At 42.4% G+C, this 14,864-nt stretch overlaps 1 long non-coding RNA gene across 24 annotated transcripts; it reads right to left on the reverse strand.

Moving 5' to 3' along the window:
• Nucleotides 1–2,688: 2,688 nt before the first annotated feature.
• On the reverse strand, nt 2,689–10,843 carry LOC127915806 (uncharacterized). Of its 24 annotated transcripts, none has more exons than XR_008092317.1 (5): nt 9,508–9,856; nt 9,078–9,252; nt 8,425–8,494; nt 3,879–4,367; nt 2,689–3,070 (listed from the first exon to the last, which is right to left on the reverse strand). It is a non-coding gene; the product is annotated as an uncharacterized LOC127915806 (long non-coding RNA). The 24 variants fall into 24 exon arrangements; XR_008092324.1 differs by lacking the exons at nt 2,689–3,070; nt 9,508–9,856 and adding exons at nt 3,105–3,175; nt 10,778–10,829 and having other exon boundaries at nt 3,914–4,367; XR_008092316.1 differs by lacking the exons at nt 2,689–3,070; nt 9,508–9,856 and adding exons at nt 3,105–3,175; nt 10,068–10,228 and having other exon boundaries at nt 3,914–4,367; nt 9,078–9,287.
• Nucleotides 10,844–14,864: the final 4,021 nt, after the last annotated feature.

Genomic DNA, 14,864 nt, shown 5'->3' on the forward strand with positions numbered 1-14,864 from the left:
CTGCATGGAGCAGCCAGAGCAGCGAGATCCGCCAGTCAGCCAGGATCCGCCAGTCAGCCAGGATCCACCAGTCAGCCATGATCTTCCAGATCCGCCAGGCAGCCAGGGGATCCGCCAGTCAACCAGACTCTTCCAGATCTGCCAGTCAACCAGACACTTCCAGATCCGCCAGTCAACCAGACCCTTCCAGATCCGCCAGCCAGCCAGGATCTGCCGGAGCCAACTACCTGCCTGAGCTTCCTCTCAGTGCTGAGCTCCTCTCAGTGCTGAGCTTCCCTCAGTCCCGAGCTGCCCTCAGTCCTGAGTGTAACGGATGTGAAACGGCTAGCTTAGTTAGCGGTGTGCGCTAAATAGCGTTTCAATCGGTTACGTCACTTGCTCTGAGACCTGAAGTAGTAGTTCCCCTTGCTCTGCAAGGGCCGCGCTTTTGTGGAGCGATGGGTAACGATGTTTCGTGGGTGACTGTTGTTGATGTGTGCAGAAGGTCCCTGGTTCGCGCCCGGGTATGGGCGAGGGACGGTTTAAAATTATACTGTTACATTGTTGCCGTGACCCGGATTACTGGTTGCTGCCGAAAAAAGGAGGAAGGTCAAAAGGGGGGTGAGTGTAACGGATGTGAAACGGCTAGCTTAGTTAGCGGTGTGCGCTAAATAGCGTTTCAATCGGTTACGTCACTTGCTCTGAGACCTTGAAGTAGTAGTTCCCCTTGCTCTGCAAGGGCCGCGGCTTCGTGGGTGACTGTTGTTGATGTGTGCAGAAGGTCCCTGGTTCGCGCCCGGGTATGGGCAAGGGGACGGTTTAAAATTATACTGTTACACGATCTGCCCCTCAGTCCCAAGCTGCCCCTCAATCCAGTGGGGTTCTGGGTGAGGACTACTAGGCCATGGTCGGCGGCGAGGGTGGACGCGAGGAGAAGGGACTAAGACATTGATTGAGTGGAGTCCACGTCCCGCGCCGGAGCCGCCACCATGGACAGACGCCCACCCGGACCCTGCCCTATTGTCTTGCTGTGCGTCCGGGAGTCCGCACCTTAGGGGGGTTCTGTCACGCCCTGGTCGTAATATATTGTGTTTGTCTTCATTTATTTGGTCAGGCCAGGGTGTGACACGGGTTTATTGTGGTGTGTTTAACTGTTTAACTGCACCTCCTTCAAGGCTGTTGGAAAAGCATTCCAGGTGAAGCTGTTTGAGAGAATGCTCTTTATGTAATACATGTATCACTAGCCACTTTAACTATGCCACTTTGTTTACATACTCATCTCATATGTATATACTGTACTCTATATCATCTACTGCATCCTTATGTAATACATGTATCACTAGCCACTTTAACTATGCCACTTTGTTTACATACTCATCTCATATGTATATACTGAACTCTATATCATCTACTGCATCCTTATGTAATACATGTAGCACTAGCCACTTTAACTATGCCACTTTGTTTACATACTCATCTCATATGTATATACTGTACTCTATATCATCTACTGCATCCTTATGTAATACATGTATCACTAGCCACTTTAACTATGCCACTTTGTTTACATACTCATCTCATATGTATATACTGTACTCTATATCATCTACTGCATCCTTATGTAATACATGTATCACTAGCCACTTTAACTATGCCACTTTGTTTACATACTCATCTCATATGTATATACTGTACTCTATATCATCTACTGCATCCTTATGTAATACATGTATCACTAGCCACTTTAACTATGCCACTTTGTTTACATACTCATCTCATATGTATATACTGTACTCTATATCATCTACTGCATCCTTATGTAATACATGTATCACTAGCCACTTTAACTATGCCACTTTGTTTACATACTCATCTCATATGTATATACTGTACTCTATATCATCTACTGCATCCTTATGTAATACATGTATCACTAGCCACTTTAACTATGCCACTTTGTTTACATACTCATCTCATGAAGAAATTAGGCTTGTCACCAAAAGCACTCACAAACTTCTACAGATGCACAATCGAGAGCATCCTGTCGGGCTGTATCACCGCCTGGTACGGCAACTGCTCCGCCTCAACCGTAAGGCTCTCCAGAGGGTAGTGAGGTCTGCACAACGCATCACCGGGGGCAAACTACCTGCCCTCCAGGACACCTACACCACCCGATGTTACAGGAAGGCCATAAAGATCATCAAGGACATCAACCACCCGAGCCACTGCCTGTTCACCCGCTAACATCCAGAAGGCGAGGTCAGTACAGGTGCATCAAAGCTGGGACCGAGAGACTGAAAAACAGCTTCTATCTCAAGGCCATCAGACTGTTAAACAGCCACCACTAACATTGAGTGGCTGCTGCCAACACACTGACATTGACTGACCCAACTCCAGCCACTTTAATAATGGGAATTGATGGGAAATTATGTAAATATATCATATAGCCACTTTAAACAATGCTACCTTATATAAAGTTACTTACCCTACATTATTCATCTCATATGCATACGTATATACTGTACTCTATATCATCGACTGCATCCTATGTAATACATGTATCACTAGCCACTTTAACTATGCCACTTTGTTTACTTTGTCTACATACTCATCTCATATGTATATACTGTACTCGATACCATCTACTGTATGCTGCTCTGTACCATCACTCATTCATATATCCTTATGTACATATTCTTTATCCTCTTACACTGTGTATAAGACAGTAGTTTTGGAATTGTTAGTTAGATTACTTGTTGGTTATCACTGCATTGTCGGAACTAGAAGCACAAGCATTTCGCTACACTCGCATTAACATCTGCTAACCATGTGTATGTGACAAATAAAATTTGATTTGATTTTATTTTATTTACAGCTTGGAATCGAACCAGGGTCAATAATACCTGTTTATCACCTGTCATCACCTGTCTCTCCCTCTGCCCTCCCTGGATAAATATGGTAATGCTGCCAGCAGCCTCTGCCCCTCCCTCTGCCCTCCCTTCCCCTGATAAATATGGTAATGAGGTCAGCAGTACCAGTGTCTACATATTAACCACCTCCATCACCCTACCAGTGTCTACATATTAACTACCTCCATCACTGTACCAGTGTCTACATATTAACCACCTCCATCACTGTACCAGTGTCTACATATTAACTACCTCCATCACTGTACCAGTGTCTACATATTAACTATCTCCATCACTGTACCAGTGTCTACATATTAACTACCTCCATCACTGTACCAGTGTCTACATATTACCTCCATCACTGTACCAGTGTCTACATATTAACACCTCCATCACTGTACCAGTGTCTACATCACTGTACCAGTGTCTACATATTAACTACATATTAACTACCTCCATCTGTACCATCACTGTACCAGTGTACCAGTGTCTACATATTAACTACCTCCATCACTGTACCAGTGTCTACATATTAACTACCTCCATCACTGTACCAGTCCATCACTGTCACCAGTGTCTACATATTAACTACCTCCATCACTGTACCACCTCCATCACTGTACCAGTCTACATATTAACTACCTCATCACTGTACCAGTGTCTACATATTAACTACCTGTCTACATCACTGTACCAGTGTCTATGTCTACATATTAAGTGTCTGCATTCTCCATCACTGTACCAGTGTCTGCATATTAACTACCTCCATCACTGTACCAGTGTCTACATATTAACTATCTCCATCACTGTACCAGTGTCTACATATTAACTACCTCCATCACTGTACCAGTGTCTACATATAACTACCTCCATCACTGTACCAGTGTCTACATATTAACTACCTCCATCACTGTACCAGTGTCCAGTGTCTGCATATTATTAACTTCCAGTGTCTTCCATCACTGTACCCAGTGTCTACATATTAACTACCTCCATCACTGTACCAGTGTCTACATATTAACTACCTCCATCACTGTACCAGTGTCTACATATTAACCACCTCCATCACTGTACCAGTGTCTACATATTAACTACCTCCATCACTGTACCAGTGTCTACATATTAACTATCTCCATCACTGTACCAGTGTCTACATATTAACTACCTCCATCACTGTACCAGTGTCTACATATTAACTACCTCCATCACTGTACCAGTGTCTACATATTAACTACCTCCATCACTGTACCAGTGTCTACATATTAACTACTCCATCACTGTACCAGTGTCTACATATTAACTACCTCCATCACTGTACCAGTGTCTACATATTAACTACCTCCATCACTGTACCAGTGTCTACATATTAACTACCTCCATCACTGTACCAGTGTCTACATATTAACTACCTCCATCACTGTACCAGTGTCTACATATTAACTACCTCCATCACTGTACCAGTGTCTACATATTAACCACCTCCATCACCCTACCAGTGTCTACATATTAACTATCTCCATCACTGTACCAGTGTCTACATATTAACTATCTCCATCACTGTACCAGTGTCTACATATTAACTACCTCCATCACTGTGTCTACATTAACTATCCAGTGTCTACATATTAACTACCTCCATCACTGTACCAGTGTCTACATATTAACACCTCCATCACTGTACCAGTGTCTACATATTAACTACCTCCATCACTGTACCAGTGTCTACATATTATTAACTACCTCCATCACTGTACCAGTGTCTACATATTAACTATCTCCATCACTGTACCAGTGTCTACATATACCTCCATCACTGTACCAGTGTCTACATATTAACTACCATCACTGTACCAGTGTCTACATATTCACTGTACCAGTGTCTACATATTAACCATCACTGTACCAGTGTCTACATATTAACTACCTCCATCACTGTACCAGTGTCATACATATTCCATCACTGTACCAGTGTCTACATATTAACTACTCCATCACTGTACCAGTGTCTACATATTAACTACCTCCATCACTGTACCAGTGTCTACATATTAACTACCTCCATCACTGTACCAGTGTCTACATATTAACTACCTCCATCACTGTACCAGTGTCTACATATTAACTACTACTTCCATCACTGTACCAGTGTCTACATATTAACTACCTCCATCACTGTACCAGTGTCTACATATTAACTACCTCCATCACTGTACCAGTGTCTACATATTAACTACCTCCATCACTGTACCAGTGTCTACATATTAACTACCTCCATCACTGTACCAGTGTCTACATATTAACCAGTGCCATATCTCCATCACTGTACCAGTGTCTACATATTAACTACCTCCATCACTGTACCAGTGTCTACATATTAACCACCTCCATCACTGTACCAGTGTCTACATATTAATCTACCTCCATCACTGTACCAGTGTCTACATATTAACTACCTCCATCACTGTACCAGTGTCTACATATTAACTACCTCCATCACTGTACCAGTGTCTACATATTACCTCCATTTCCTGTACCAGTGTCATCACCCTACCAGTGTCTACATATTAACTATCTCCATCACTGTACCAGTGTCTACATATTAACTACCTCCATCACCCTACCAGTGTCTACATATTAACTACCTCCATCACTGTACCAGTGTCTACATATTAACTACTCATCACCCAGTGTCTACATATTAACTACTCCATCACTGTACCAGTGTCTACATATTAACTACCTCCATCACTGTACCAGTGTCTACATATTAACTACCTCCATCACTGTACCAGTGTCTACATATTAACTACCTCCATCACTGTACCAGTGTCTATTATATTAACTACACCAGTCCATCACTGTACCAGTGTCTACATATTAACTACCTCCATCACTGTACCAGTGTCTACATATTAACACTGTACCAGTCCATCACTGTACCAGTGTCTACATATTAACTACCTCCATCACTGTACCAGTGTCTACATATTAACTACCTCCATCACTGTACCAGTGTCTACATATTGTGGAAGTGTCTACATATTAACTACCATCACTGTACCAGTGTCTCCTCTATTAACTACCTCCATCACTGTACCAGTGTCTACATATTAACTACCTCCATCACTGTACCAGTGTCTACATATTAACTACCTCCATCACTGTACCAGTGTCTACATATTAACTACCTCCATCACTGTACCAGTGTCTACATATTAACTACCTCCATCACTGTACCAGTGTCTACATATTAACTACCTCCATCACTGTACCAGTGTCTACATATTAATCTACCTCCATCACTGTACCAGTGTCTACATATTAATTACCAGATCACTGTACCAGTGTCTACATATTAACCACTCTCCATCACTGTACCAGTGTCTACATATTAATCACTGTACCAGTCCATCACTGTACCAGTGTCTACATATTAATTCACCTCATCACTGTACCAGTGTCTACATATTAAGTGCTGAGCTTCCCTCCATCACTGTACCAGTGTAACATATGAAACGGCTCCATCACTGTACCAGTGTCTACATATTAATACGTTTCATCACTGTACCAGTGTCTACATTATTAACTATCTCCGTACTGTACCAGTGTCTGCATATTAACTACCTCCATCACTGTACCAGTGTCTACATATTAACTACTGTCCATCACTGTACCAGTGTCTACATATTAATCATCTCCATCACTGTACCAGTGTCTGGCATATTATACTCTCCATCACTGTACCAGTGTCTACATATTACTGGTACCTCCATCACTGTACCAGTGTCTACATATTAACCACCCATCACCCTACCAGTGTCTACATATTAACGGTGTCCATCACTGTACCAGTGTCTACATATTACTCTACTGTATCTCCATCACTGTACCAGTGTCTACATAAATCTACCTCCATCACTGTACCAGTGTCTACATATTAACTATCTCCATCACTGTACCAGTGTTCGTACGGTTTAACTATCTCCATCACTGTACCAGTGTCTACATATTAACTACCTCCATCACTGTACCAGTGTCTACATATTAATACCGTACCAGTGTGGACGCACTGTACCAGTGTCTACATATTAATCTGGGTCCATCACTGTACCAGTGTCTACATATTACTACCTCCATCACTGTACCAGTGTCTACATATTAACTACTTGCATCACTGTACCAGTGTCTACATATTAACTACCGCCTGGTCACTGTACCAGTGTCTACATATTAACTTTACTTCCATCACTGTACCAGTGTTTACATATTAATGTTCCATCACTGTACCAGTGTCTACATATTAATTCAATTTCCATCACTGTACCAGTGTCTACATATTAACTACCTCCATCACTGTACCAGTGTCTACATATTAACTACCTCCATCACTGTACCAGTGTCTACATATTAACTACCAGTCCATCACTGCATCCTGTACCAGTGTCTACATATTAACTACCTCCATCACTGTACCAGTGTCTACATATTAACTACCTCCATCACTGTACCAGTGTCTACATATTAACTACTCCATCACTGTACCAGTGTCTACATATTAATCACCTCATCACTGTACCAGTGTCTACATATTAACTATCTCCATCACTGTACCAGTGTCTACATATTAACTTCTTCCATCACTGTACCATGTCTACATATTAACTACATCTCATCACTGTAATGCATGTGTCACTAGCATATTAACTATGCCGTCACTGTTTACCAGTGTCTACATATTAACTGTACTCTCCATCACTGCACCAGTGTCTACATATTAACTACTTCCATCACTGTAACAGTGTCTACATATTAACTACCTACTCTCCATGTCTACTGTACCAGTGTACCAGTGTCTACATATTAATACCTCCATCACTGTACCAGTGTCTACATATTAACTTCCATCACTGTACCAGTGTCTACTGTACCAGTGTCACTGTACCAGTATATAACTACCTCCATCACTGTACCAGTGTCTACATATTAACTACCTCCATCACTGTACCAGTGTCTACATATTAACTACTCCATCACTGTACCAGTGTCTACATATTAATCTCACTTTCCATCACTGTACCAGTGTCTACATATTAACACCATCACTCCAGTGTCTACATATCACTGTACCAGTGTCTACATATTAACTACCTCCATCACTGTACCAGTGTCTACATATTAACTACCTCCATCACTGTACCAGTGTCTACATATTACCACCTCCATCACTGTACCAGTGTCTACATATTAACTACATCCATCACTGTACCAGTGTCTACATATTAACTACGCTCCATCCAAGTACCAGTGTCTACATATTAACTCCACACTGTACCAGTGTCTCCACCTCCATCACTGTACCAGTGTCTACATTAACATATTAAGTGTCTACATACACTCCATCACTGTACCAGTGTCTACATATTAACTACCTCCATCACTGTACCAGTGTCTACATATTAACTACCACTCCATCACTGTACCAGTGTCTACATATTAACTACCTCCATCACTGTACCAGTGTCTACATATTAACTACCTCCATCACTGTACCAGTGTCTACATATTAACTACCTCCATCACTGTACCAGTGTCTACATATTAACCACCTCCATCACTGTACCAGTGTCTACATATTAATTCACACTCCATCACTGTACCAGTGTCTACATATTAACACCTCCATCACTGTACCAGTGTCTACATATTAACTAATTTCCATCACTGTACCAGTGTCTACATATTAATTACCTCCATCACTGTACCAGTGTCTACATATTAACTACCTCCATCACTGTACCAGTGTCTACATATTAACTATACCAGTTCTACATATTTACCTCCATCACTGTACCAGTGTCTACATATTAAGTGTCTACATATTAACCTCCATCACTGTACCAGTGTCTACATATTAACTACCTCCATCACTGTACCAGTGTCTACATATTAACTACCTCCATCACTGTACCAGTGTCTACATATTAACTACCTCCATCACTGTACCAGTGTCTACATATTAACTACCTCCATCACTGTACCAGTGTCTACATATTAACTCACTCCATCACTGTACCAGTGTCTATTACATATCACTGTACCAGTGTCTACATATTAACTACCTCCATCACTGTACCAGTGTCTACATATTAACTACCTCCATCACTGTACCAGTGTCTACATATTAACTACCTCCATCACCCTACCAGTGTCTACATATTAACTACCTCCATCACTGTACCAGTGTCTACATATTAACTACCTCCATCACTGTACCAGTGTCTACATATTAACTACCTCCATCACTGTACCAGTGTCTACATATTAACTACCTCCATCACTGTACCAGTGTCTACATATTAACTATCTCCATCACTGTACCAGTGTCTACATATTAACTACCTCCATCACTGTACCAGTGTCTACATATTAACTACCTCCATCACTGTACCAGTGTCTACATATTAAGTGTCTACATATTAACTCCATCACTGTACCAGTGTCTACATATTAACTACCTCCATCACTGTACCAGTGTCTACATATTAACTACCTCCATCACTGTACCAGTGTCTACATATTAATACTTCCATCACTGTACCAGTGTCTACATATTAACTACCTCCATCACTGTACCAGTGTCTACATATTAACTACCTCCATCACTGTACCAGTGTCTACATATTAACTACCTCCATCACTGTACCAGTGTCTACATATTAACTATCTCCATCACTGTACCAGTGTCTACATATTAACTATCTCCATCACTGTACCAGTGTCTACATATTAACTACCTCCATCACTGTACCAGTGTCTACATATTAACTACCTCCATCACTGTACCAGTGTCTACATATTAACTACCTCCATCACTGTACCAGTGTCTACATATTAACTACCTCCATCACTGTACCAGTGTCTACATATTAACTACCTCCATCACTGTACCAGTGTCTACATATTAACTACCTCCGCTCACTGTACCAGTGTCTACATATTAACTATCTCCATCACTGTACCAGTGTCTACATATTAATTCACTATCACTGTACCAGTGTCTCCATCACTGTACCAGTGTCTACATATTAACTACCTCCATCACTGTACCAGTGTCTACATTAACTACCAGTGTCTATATTAACACTCCCGTCACTGTACCAGTGTCTACATATTAACTACCTCCATCACTGTACCAGTGTCTACATATTAACTACCTCCATCACTGTACCAGTGTCTACATATTAACTACCTCCATCACTGTACCAGTGTCTACATATTAACTACCTCCATCACTGTACCAGTGTCTACATATTAACTACCTCCATCACTGTACCAGTGTCTACATATTAACTACCTCCATCACTGTACCAGTGTCTACATATTAACTCCTCCATCACTGTACCAGTGTCTACATATTAACTACCTCCATCACTGTACCAGTGTCTACATATTAACTACTCCATCACTGTACCAGTGTCTACATATTAACTACCTCCATCACTGTACCAGTGTCTACATATTAACTACCTCCATCACTGTACCAGTGTCTACATATTAACTACCTCCATCACTGTACCAGTGTCTACATATTAACTACCTCCATCACTGTACCAGTGTCTACATATTAACTACCTCCATCACTGTACCAGTGTCTACATATTAACTACCTCCATCACTGTACCAGTGTCTACATATTAACTACCTCCATCACTGTACCAGTGTCTACATATTAACTACCTCCATCACTGTACCAGTCACTGTACCAGTGTCTACATATTAACTACCTCCATCACTGTACCAGTGTCTACATATTAACTACCTCCATCACTGTACCAGTGTCTACATATTAACTACCTCCATCACTGTACCAGTGTCTACATATTAACTACCTCCATCACTGTACCAGTGTCTACATATTAACCACCTCCATCACTGTACCAGTGTCTACATATTAATTCTTCCCGCTGTAGATGATATGGCTAGGACTATGCTGGGTAAAAAGGCCCAAAAAACTGACAGACAATGCCTTCATCAAACAACACTGTTTCACGATGCATCAGTGACATGGCAGGAGATGTTATGAAACAATTACTCATTTGCATCAAGCCAGTGAATTCTATGCGTTACAGTTGGATGAGTCAACAGGCCTGGCACAGCTCCTGGTATATGTCTGTTACAGCTGGATGAGTCAACAGGCCTGTCACAGCTCCTGGTATATGTCTGTTACAGCTGGATGAGTCAACAGGCCTGGCACAGCTCCTGGTATATGTCTGTTACAGCTGGATGAGTCAACAGGCCTGGCACAGCTCCTGGTATATGTCTGTTACAGCTGGATGAGTCAACAGGCCTGGCACAGCTCCTGGTATATGTCTGTTACAGCTGGATGAGTCAACAGGCCAGGCACAGCTCCTGGTATATGTCTGTTACAGCTGGATGAGTCAACAGGCCAGGCACAGCTCCTGGTATATGTCTGTTACAGCTGGATGAGTCAACAGGCCTGGCACAGCTCCTGGTATATGTCTGTTACAGCTGGATGAGTCAACAGGCCTGGCACAGCTCCTGGTATATGTCTGTTGCAGCTGGATGAGTCAACAGACGTGGTGGGCCTGCCACAGCTCCTGGTATATGTCTGTTACAGCTGGATGAGTCAACAGGCCTGGCACAGCTCCTGGTATATGTCTGTTACAGCTGGATGAGTCAACAGACGTGGCTGGCCTGCCACAGCTCCTGGTATATGTCTGTTACAGCTGGATGAGTCAACAGGCCTGGCACAGCTCCTGGTATATGTCTGTTACAGCTGGATGAGTCAACAGGCCTGGCACAGCTCCTGGTATATGTCTGTTACAGCTGGATGAGTCATCAGGCGTGGAGGGTCTGTCACAGCTCCTGGTGTATGTCTGTTACAGCTGGATGAGTCAACAGGCCTGGCACAGCTCCTGGTATATGTCTGTTACAGCTGGATGAGTCAACAGGCCTGGCACAGCTCCTGGTATATGTCTGTTACAGCTGGATGAGTCAACAGACGTGGGGGCCTGGCACAGCTCCTGGTATATGTCTGTTACAGCTGGATGAGTCAACAGACATGGCGGGCCTGGCACAGCTCCTGGTATATGTCCGTTACGCTTATGGGGGTCAATTAAGGAAGACATAATCTCTGGAAACCAGGACAACAAGAGAGGATATTTATAAAGTACTGGACAGTTTTGTGACATTAAATGGACTTTGGTGTTCTACATGTGTTGGTATCTGTACTGATGGCGCAAAAGCCATGACAGGGAGACATAGTGGAGTGGTAACGCGCATGCAAGCAGTTGCTCCTGACACCACTTGGGTACAGTGCAGCATCCACCGAGAGGCTCATGCTGCCACGGGAATGCCTGACAGCTTGAAATACGTTTTGGGACACTACAGTGAAAATGGTTAACTTTGTTAAAGCAAGGCCCCTGAACTCTTGAGTATTTTATGCATTATACAATGATATTTGTCACACTCTGACCATGATTTGCGTTTGTTTGTTTCTATGTTTTGTTTGGTCAGGGTGTGATAGGAGTGTGCATTCTATGTCGTATGTCTAGTTTGTCTATTTCTATGTGTTTTGTTTGATATGGTTCCCAATCAGTGGCAGGTGTTTGTCTTCTTGCCTCTGATTGGGAACCATATTTAGGTAGCCTGTGTTGTATTGTAGTTTGTGGGTTATTGTCTATGTGTAGTTGCCTGCGTCTGCACTCGTTGTCATGGCGCCACGGTCGTTTTGTTGTTATTTGTTTAAGTGTTCTTCGTGTTCTTCATTAAATAAAGAAGAATGGGATTCACACCACGCTGCGCTTTGGTCTACTCCATACGACGATCGTGGCAATATGGGCAGCGACCATGTAACGCTTTTTTACAACATACAGACGTGCGCAGGTTACGAAGGGGAAAAAGTATTGACATGTTTTTTTTAAATTGAGAGACGGGGCTTAAAGTTTTCTTTACTGACCATAATTGTCGGTTGTCTGACCGCTTGTTTGATGAGTTTCTACACGACTGGCCTATCTGGGTGATGTTTTTCTCGCCTGAATGATCTGAATCTAGGATTACAGGGACTCTCTGCAACTCATAAACAAAATTGAGGCTAGGATTCAGAAGGTGGAGCTCTTCTCTGTCTGCATTAACAAGGACAACACACGTCTTTCCATCATTGTATGATTTTGTGTGCAAATGATCTCAAGCTGACGGACAATGTCAAATGTGTATAGTGACGCACCTGAGTTGGGTGTGAATTTACGCAGGTACTTTCCTGAAACGGATGACACAAACAACTGGATTCGTTATCCCTTTTCATGTCCTGCCTCCGGTACACTTACCAATATCTGAACAAGAGATTCTCATCGAACTTGCAACAAGTGGTTCTGTGAGAATTGAATTGAATCTGAAGCCACAGCCAGATTTCTGGATTGGGCTGAGCTCAGAGTTTCTAGCCTTGGCAAATTGCGCTGTTAAGCCACCTTTGCAACCACGTACCTATGTGAGAGTGGATTCTCGGCCCTCACTAGCATGAAAACTAAATACAGGCACAGACCGTGTGTGGGAAATGATTTAAGACTGAGACTCTCTCCAATACAACACAACATTGCAGAGTTATGTGCATCCTTTCAAGCACACCCTTCTCATTAATATGTTGTGAGTTATTCACAATTTTGATTAACAAACAAGGTTTTATATGTAAGATGGCTAAGTAAAGAGCAAAATGATTGATTATCATAATACTTTTATTTGTGCCCTTATCATTTAATGATGGCAAAAATGACAACACCAGGGTCAGCGTACTCTCAAATGTTGTTTTTTTGCCAGGGTCAGCTGTACCCCCTCGAACACCAGGGTCAGGGGGTACAGCTGACCCTGGTGTTCGAGGGGGTACAGCTGACCCTGGTGTTCGAGGGGGTACACAACTGGAGATTGAATGTTTGAAGGAGTACGGAACCACTGATGTTACGGGTCACATTGCTTGCTTAGCGAGTACCACTTCCTCGATATGTCACATTTCTGTCTCGAATTTGGGTCCTCTGCTTTGCTAACACTAAAGTCACCTCTCATTGACAACGCTCCAATGGTTTGAGCCACCCAGAAGGTACCGATTGATTGCTACATCTGCAACATTTCAAGCTAGTTGTGGAGGGAGTTTATGGTACGCTCTAATTCTGTTACAATGGCATCACTGCTAAAAGGTCAGCTGTCAGGTTCCAGGGAAAGCTTTCCAACACTCACTAATAGGCTCACTACACCCAGCCACCAAGCAGATTGTGGCCAGTAAAATATGAAATGTTCATTTGAATAACTGGCCCAGCCTTTATCAGAACAGTCTCCTACTAAATGCAGCCACCAAAACAGATTATGGCCAGTAAAGGTTAAATGGTCATTTGAATAACCGCCCAGCCTTGTATGACAAAGACTTCAATGGACGGATCCAAGAGAAATCTGATTATTTCATTGAGTTGGATGATCGCTTGTCCAAATATTCTAAATGTAGTTTGCAAAACACATTGATCAATATGCAAAGACAGACCGGTAGATTTTAGTGTCCTCATTTCCACTGAAACTTGAGGTTTAGCTATAAGCAGTTAATGTGTTATATGTGGCCGTCCCAGTGCTCTCGGGGAACAGGAAGGAGGCCGCCCCAGTGCTCGGGGAACAGGAAGGAGCTGTGTTGGACTGATTAAACATGTCATTTTAACACACAGATCCTGATGTAATGGGAGGATGCAGTTGTCTGACTTTTTTGGTTTAAAACTGTGGAAAGCAACCAAGAAGTTTTGAAGATTTCTAAATATATTTAAAAAAAAAGGAAAATGAACAACTGAAAGTTGACGCTTACAGCATGGCTCAGTACCGCGCTCAAAGATCTGCCATTTCTAAGGCTACATCTCATTAATATGTAATTAACTGTTATCGGATGACATTTGGTTAATGTCATCTGGGCTGATTAAAGATACTTCA

The sequence above is a fragment of the Oncorhynchus keta genome, chromosome 35, assembly GCF_023373465.1.
Source record: "Oncorhynchus keta strain PuntledgeMale-10-30-2019 chromosome 35, Oket_V2, whole genome shotgun sequence".
In the NCBI taxonomy this organism is placed as follows: domain Eukaryota; kingdom Metazoa; phylum Chordata; class Actinopteri; order Salmoniformes; family Salmonidae; genus Oncorhynchus; species Oncorhynchus keta.